General features: G+C 39.1%; 1 long non-coding RNA gene across 1 annotated transcript; it reads right to left on the bottom strand.

Moving 5' to 3' along the window:
* Window positions 1–589: 589 nt before the first annotated feature.
* Window positions 590–3901, bottom strand: LOC124171571. Its single transcript, XR_006867851.1, has 4 exons — window positions 3820–3901; window positions 3578–3685; window positions 3317–3424; window positions 590–1704 (listed from the first exon to the last, which is right to left on the bottom strand). It is a non-coding gene; the product is annotated as an uncharacterized LOC124171571 (long non-coding RNA).
* Window positions 3902–8119: the final 4218 nt, after the last annotated feature.

The raw sequence follows: 8119 nt of genomic DNA, 5'->3' as shown, positions 1-8119 counted from the left end.
AATACTAATGAGAAAATACACCCACATAAACCTGTATTCCCATTGCAAAAATACGGTTTTGATAGAAACAATTTTTTTTATAAGTGCACAACCGAAATCCATGCATTTTCTTACTGAAATTTGTGGAACCCTTACAGCCGATAAAATTTTACTAATCGTGATTGCAAGATTACTAGTATATTACGAATATTAAATTTAGTACTATCATTGATATTGATTACATTAATAATACACGATGGAAAAAATTTAGTTTACCCATAAACACTAGGTACTTGAGAATGACTACAGCAGACATGGTAGCTAACGACACGTTATAAGGACGGTTGGACCATACAGAGAAAATATTTATTCAAAAGGCTCACTTTTCATGCAAATAGACTGAAGTAATTTTTTAATTAATTTAATCTTACCATTAAGCAGAGAAATGGGAATGATTTGAAAAAACAAAAGAAATCATCCGAAAAAAAACATCCTTTCGGAAAAATGAGAGATCGCAAACATAATACTAATCTCAATAATAGCAATGATTTGAAAAAAAAAAAAACAAAAAAATTCACCCGAAAAAAAACATCCTTTCGGAAAAATGAGAGATCTCGAATGATAAGAGATCGCAAACATAATACTAATCTCAATAATAGCAATGATTCGAAAAAAAAAAACAAAAAAATTCACCCGAAAAAAAACATCCTTTCGGAAAAAATGAGATATCTCACATCATGTGAGATCGCAAGCAAAATATTAATCTCAATACACACCATTAGCGTAAAAAAATCCTAAAACAAAGATTGTAAAAGCTAAACAAAGTTTTTTAAACCCTAAAGCAAATAATGAGATCGCACAATCTTCGATTGCGAATTTCAGGCTTTCTCAGGCTTTGCCAGCGATTCTAAGTCATAGATGTTACGGATTCGTACCCTGTCTGTATCATCTCCTCTGCGCGCAAAGATCTTGCCGTGTGTAATCCAAACATGTTTGATGATCCCACGCTTCTTAAGCATCCAAGCCCTGGAGAAGATTTTCCTATTTATAGCCGTTAGGCGAAAGTTGATATAGAAAAGGGAAGTGGGACAATTGGGCAATCCAAGAGCGTCAGTGCTCATGTTCCCCTTCAGTTTCTTTGATTTGATGAGGCGTTCAGCAATCAGAGTCCTAACGAAGCGAACCACAATAGGAGCTGGTCGGGCGGGATCAGCAGGCCCGTTAAACGTGACGCGATAGGCGTAGTCAATATCTCTCTCCCCTACTTTGACTTCGAGAGCCCGACACACGTTGGCCACGATGCCCAGTATGCTCTCACCTTGGCGATATGGGATTCCCTGGATTTCAATTGCGTTTTGCAGTGATAGCTGCTCTGTGGAACTCAATTGGGTTTGAAAATTATTGAAAGACGTTTTCATGTTTATCATCTCTCTAGACACTTTCGCAACCTGTTCACATGCATTATTGATTGAATTTTTGAAGGAGTCAGAAACATTTCCCTGGTCATTGACCGTCTTTCGACATATCAGTAGAGCTCTATGCAGCTCGGTTTGTTTATAATCGATGGCCTTAACTCTCGCCAGTATCTCTTGGGCCATTTTGAATGGTTGTTTCAGTGGGCAGAATGCAAGATGATCAGGGCTGAGATCTTTCCCTCCGGTGTAAGGTCGCTTCAGGAGTCTGGGATTCTGCCGCTACACTATGATCACGCTGGCAGGTTTGCTCCTGAATGAAGAAACAGCCGTGTGAGAAAAAGTTCATCCGGAATAGAAATAAAGTTTTTGCGTAATCTTAAGGTCAGAAAAGATTTTGAGAAATTACACTGAGACTTAGTTCTAAGGATCGTTCAAAGTTTATTACACCCATGATGATTAGTCACATTTAGGTAAATAATATAAAGAAACATTTCATTTTTAAATTACCTTGAAATAAAGCAAGTTTTCTACCAAAAAATAGATATTAACATGATAATATGCTCTTATGAATAATTTACTAAGACTGCAACATAATTGAACCTGGTTGACCTGAAGACGCCGGTTGGAATACCGGAGAAACTGTCGTCACAAAGAAAATCCACGCGGTGAAACCCAAAAACATGGAGACATCATCTAGACAACGCCGCGGAAAACTACGCATCAACGATCCCTCAGAAAGCCGTAAAACTCACAATTTTCAACCATTTATCTGAAAAACTTTCAAGGGGAGGGGCCCCGCACACCTCTCTATTACCCTGGCGGGTATTTCACATCCTCAGAAACCACAGTGTTTTGCGTCTAAAACCCCCCCTAGCCTTAATTCCTAGCTGCGCCCCAGGATCGGGAAACCTCTCAAAAGCCACTTAAAACATACATATGCCACGTACAACACCCACTCACTTAACTTGAAATAGTTTTTCTAAATTAGAAAAATGACACTCGATACTGCCAATCACGATCCTCACTCGTTACCTAAGCATTCATCCTAACATACTAAATGTTCACTTTAGACCCTGAATTATAGTTATCACAAAAGGTATCAGCAAAAGAGTATTTTTATGATGAATTGCCATTTTACTCAAGAAAAAGTTCAGTTTAAACCAAATCTAAAGTAATAAGAACACTGATTCCATTTTCTCGGATCACGACTCACAAATAGCAACATTTGATTCTTTCCGTACCAGTGATCCGTGAGTCGATTCATTTTCACACCGTTGAAATGATTCACATGAAAATTTATTTTACATATAACTGGAATGACTCAATAACCGTAATATAATTGCAATACACAAAACTAAGAACTATTTCACTCGCTGTAATAGTTGAAGCTTATAAAATTACTGCAATTATATGCCTTCTAGAGGACTTTAACTTTCACACACATTCACTTCACGAATAATTGGTATCATACATTTATATGCAATTGTTGTATAATAATATGTTTCGGAATTATTGTTTTGCACATCGTTTAAATTAGTATTTAACATACAATTATTTATCACTAGCTTCTATCATATACGATACGGATTCCACAATACCACATTTTCCCCTTCGTTGTCTCAAAACGAACTGTTCTATTTAAAAATTAACAACCACCTAAGACCGGAGCTCAAACTGTTTCATTTGATTTTTCCCAGAAACGGTACGGCATTAATCACTGGTAAACAAGTAATTATGATGGACCATTTTTCACTATCTCTCAAAACTCAACACTTGAAGTATTTGAGAAAACATATATCAAATTAATAATGAGCTAAAGGCTATCCTCGATTATAAAATAGAATAAATATAAAAAACAGGATCACAAAATTAGTAATTCAAATTAGAATCACTCCCTAAATCAACATGTGATATAAAAATACCTTATTCCCAAAATGAAATTTCAAGCGTCACTGAAAGGCCGAGGGTTTGGATAACGTCGGCAGGAACGCTGCAATCTTCTTGCCGCCACTCTTTAACCAACTTCAGACCTTCAACAGAAAAGCAAAGATAAATTTATCGTATTGAACCCGGAATAACTTTTTTAGTTAACGAAGTTATAACGTAATCAACCTCAAATTGTGCTCTATGGGAAATAAATGGAGAACTGATTATAATTACTCCCTAAATCAAAATATGATTACCTTATTCCCAAAATGTAATTCCAAACGTCATCTAAAGGCCAAGGATTTGGATAACATCCGAGAGAACCCTGTAATCTTCTTGCCGTCACACAATAACCAACGTCAGACCTTCAAAAGAAATGCAAAGATGAATTTATCGTATTTAACCAGAAAAATCATCACTGATTAACGAAATCATAGCGTAATCAACCTCAAATTATTGAAAACTATGCACGATGGTGATCAAATGCATGTATACTTACGGATTGTAGTAGTTAAGGGAAGAAAAACTCGCAAGTGAGAAGACTGCGCTTACACTATCCAGTTCACTCCTTCAACTGTCTGAACAAGAATGCGGCGAACGCTTTGATGCTGGACGCGTCCGTAGCTTTCGCGCCAGCCCCCGCCTTCGCGGCAATCCCCATCATCCCGCCATCCCCCGTTCTCCCGACAAGCCCTCATCCCCTGACCGCCAGCTTCTTTTCCCCGCCAGTCTAATGGCCGAGGGGGAAGAGGTTTCGCGTATGGTGATACGCATGGTCGCGAAGAGAGAGAGAGAGAAAAAAATGCATTCTCTGTTTTCCCCTCGACTCCGCTTTGTCGCTGAGCGTGCATCTTGAGAAATATGCGAGGGAGACCAAGACTCAGCGAACTCAACATGCCTGCTCAACGTTAGGTTCGATTAGTCATCAATTCATTTAAATCTGAGGAAAGAGCAAACAAAGCGTATAAAGCTCGACAGATAAGGATCCTTTCATGAGGTAAGATACAGGGTGGAGATAATTTGTGTCACGAAAATAAACCTCGATAACAATGATTAAAGCACCAGGGGCGCAGCTAGGAATCAAGGCTAGGGTTTAGGGTAACTAATACTTAGGAGTGTGGGGTATTACATACCCACCAGGGTAAGCATGAGTTGCGGGGGCCCTCCTCCAGAAAAAAATTTAAGAAAAACGGCTCAAAATGGCTAGTTTTACGGCTTTCTAAGAGATATTTTATAAATCCTAACACTATTCTATGAGTAATACTGAACCAAATAAGTAAAATGGATGACACCTAAAAATTTCTCTGAGCTCTGGCGGGGGTTTTATCCCCCAAACCCCCCCCCTCGCTGCGCCACTGTAAAGCACAAATGGTAATATCCACACTATTTTATTTATCACTTAACCGACCATGGTTTCGACACTTGGTGTCATTTTCATGGTAATCCAATAAAAAAACTCTCTCGGTATATATACCCAGGGCAAGGTAGGAGGTGGGGGGCATATGGAATTGGAGTGAGGGGAGTGGGTGGGGGAAACAGTTTAGGTGAACAAATGAGTGAAGGCCGAAACCAGAAGACATACAACAAGAGGAGCGTAAAGGTTAGGGTTTTGACGTCATGGGGAAGCTTAACTTCAACAAAGGTGAGTCAGTACAAAATAAAGCATCATTACAAAGTCCATCCGGGCTGTTGACAATCTCAAAATTTTCCATAAAATCTAATTTAAGCCCTTTGTCAATACAATGTAAAATATCTATGTCAAAATTGCTAAAATGATTGCCCAGGCATAAACAATTTGCAAAACAAGATTTTCTGTCATTATATATAAAACTTCTTATGTGTTCCCTGGATAGCCTACGGCAGAGGGCATCGACATTACTGATAATGTTTGGATCAAAAAAGCGCCATTTTTGATCCACAGAAACTATGAAACACGCTCTCCGATTAACCATGAGTTAGTCCTGTTTTCGAATTCCTTGGACAACTCATAAACTTTGCATGACTTTCCTGTTGGAGATCGTGATATATCCTAGGAATTCTGACCAGTCAATGGGAAAAGCCGCGGCCAATCGGAGCGCTTGCTTCAATGTTTCCGTGGTTTAAAAAATGGTGCGTTTACGAACTAACACTCGTTGGTGTTTTTTGTTTCTTCTGTCATCAGCTATATCTAACGATTTGATCGTTGGATTATTCTTCCTCATAGGATAATCCTCCAAAGTTTTTAGAATAGTAATGGCTGATGCCCGGTTTCGCTGATGGTAGGACCCGCCCGCCTTTGTGACGGTGAGGGATTCCTCGTCCCTTCCCTTCCTTCCCTATCCCGTCCCAGGAGGCGTCGTCGGGCTCCTATCGCGGCGGTGCCTCCTTCCTTTCTCCTTCCTGTCCTCCCCCTTCTGGGTGCAGAGGTGAAATGTTCGCGCTTAGAGACCCTGCCCCGGGAGTGTTTCCTCGCGAGCCCACCCTAGGAGTGTCATCAGATATGCAAGGTTAAAATTTCATTTCATAATTTTTCTCCATCCTGTGGAATGAAATATCATGCAGCAAACAGTTTATTTTGTGGTGCGAGGTAGGCGTGGGGTTTAAAACCACCGTGAGGGTTAAATTACCTACGGGAAAGGAGATCTTTCAGAGAACACCCGTTCCGTGCTTCAGTACATTGTGGAGGGAGCATCAAGTACAGCTGTCCGTCCGTCGGACAGGACGTTAGGCGAAGGTCCCCTAGCGCCATTCGTTGAGACCAGAATCTCCGCCTTTGCATCCCTACTCTTCTCTCATGGTGCGAATGACCTCAGCTCTCGGTAGCCTCCTCCGAATACCATACGGGTACATGTTTTCGGTTTTATCTCATGCTTTATTTTTTTATATAATTTATTTCAGGCAACTAGGGGATTAGAGGTCATTTCTGCTAACTTTCCATTAAAAATTACATCAGCTAACCATTACTACGAGCCTCATTATTTAGGTTGTTCAGTTTATTCCGCAAGGCTCTTAAAAATATTTATCAATTTGCCTGAATTGAACTAGCTACATTTTTGATAAATTAAATTAGATATTAGCGGTGTCCCAACTCGTTAGCCATTAGGCATAATGTATTTAGCCAGCCAGATTCTGGGCAGCCAACCACAAGGGAGCATGAATTGGGACATCCTTACGCAGGTGCTGCCATCTACTGGGCACTAGGCCAATGCAAAACAAGAGATAATCGGAATGATGAACAAAACCCACCCTAAATTGTTAAAATATGATGTGTCAATTGATTTTGAGTATTAGATGTCGGAGAAGAGTATTTAATCATAATTTTAGTATCTTAGACAACCTTTATGTAATAGTAAAGTAGGGGTATACTTTCAAATTCGTATTTTTAGTTCCGTATGGTTTTGTTAAAGAGGTTTTAGCTAAGTTTGTGGCGAAATGTTAGCGTATATTCCTTTTAATTGGTTTGTAATATTTCAATCGTCTCTCAACCAAGTACTTTTTCGAATTCCCTATATTTTAGCAATTTAATTTCTAGTTTTATATTATTAAGAACATGTCTATATCGTCTATTCAAACGGTTACCGTCTGACTTGGGAATTATTTTCAAAATTTATTTAAAGTATGGTTTACGTACATAAATCAGGTTTCGGTATCATATCTTATAATCACTATTGATTTTAAATGTTGTTACTTATTCCGATTCCAATTTCGGGACTTTGTCCAATAACATATAATAATAATTTTTTATTCTTACGGGTGTTAACCTAATGTAGAAAAAGTGTTAAATAAGAATTTAGACATAGTGTTACATAATTACGCATTATTTAACACGTTAAAAAAGTAAACGGTAACAAAAGATAACATGTGATCGGTATTAAAAGTTATAAAATAACATATACATACATAAGAAGCATACAAACATTAATTAGCATTAAAATTAACGCCGCCTTCTCATTAATTAATTTCTACGTAATTCTTGTACTTCCATTAACGCAATTTCATTATTATAAACAAAATAAAAATTAATAATTATTCGAACAAGTCTCAAAATATCAACACTACTTGCAAACAAGTACTATCCCTTGTTGACAGCCATGATGCCCTTTCTCCTGAAGACGCTTTGCACGCTTTGAATCATGGGAAAAGTCGGGCGAAGGATGCACTCCTCGATGCCTAAATCTGGCGGCCGCGTTAGCTGCCTAATTTCCCTCCCTTATGCTGGCTAACGAGTTGGGACATCCTTCCAAGATGGCGTCATGGCTAAATCCTGGAATTGGCATAGCCAAATGGCCAATTGGGACACGGCTATTGTGTGATGTTTTCTATGAGTCAACAGCACACAGTGGCCCTAAATTGAAAAGAGTCGGAGAAAAGTGAAAATGCCTTTTTTTTTTAGATATGGACTTGGCGTAATCACAACTACACATTGTAATTGTGATTACGCCAAGTCCATATCTAAAAAAAAAGGCTTTTTCACTTTTCTCCGAAAAGTGAAATTTTCAAGCACGCGAAAACGCGACGGCTAAGTGTGAATGCTGGGAAAACACAGTGTGACGTCATTCTGGTTCCCGCTGTCGGCATGTGAGGTGACCTTGGGGCGAGGCTTTGAGCGCTGATACGATACAGGCTGCTAGCAAGTAGCAGGGTACCCTGCTAGCAGGTAGCGCTTGGCTTAAATAAGGATTATTAATACCCTAATGTAAAACTCCGATCCACTCGCATAAAAACGAGGTCCCTGTGACGTCAGGTGGAGTGGTATCGCATGGGCGCCAATCTGGCCTTTTTCAAATGAGGTTAAAATTGACCATTGACATTCATCTGAA

The sequence above is a fragment of the Ischnura elegans genome, chromosome X (genome assembly GCF_921293095.1).
Source record: "Ischnura elegans chromosome X, ioIscEleg1.1, whole genome shotgun sequence".
Classification (NCBI taxonomy): Eukaryota; Metazoa; Arthropoda; class Insecta; order Odonata; family Coenagrionidae; genus Ischnura; species Ischnura elegans.
This window is presented reverse-complemented; position numbering and strand designations above follow the sequence as displayed.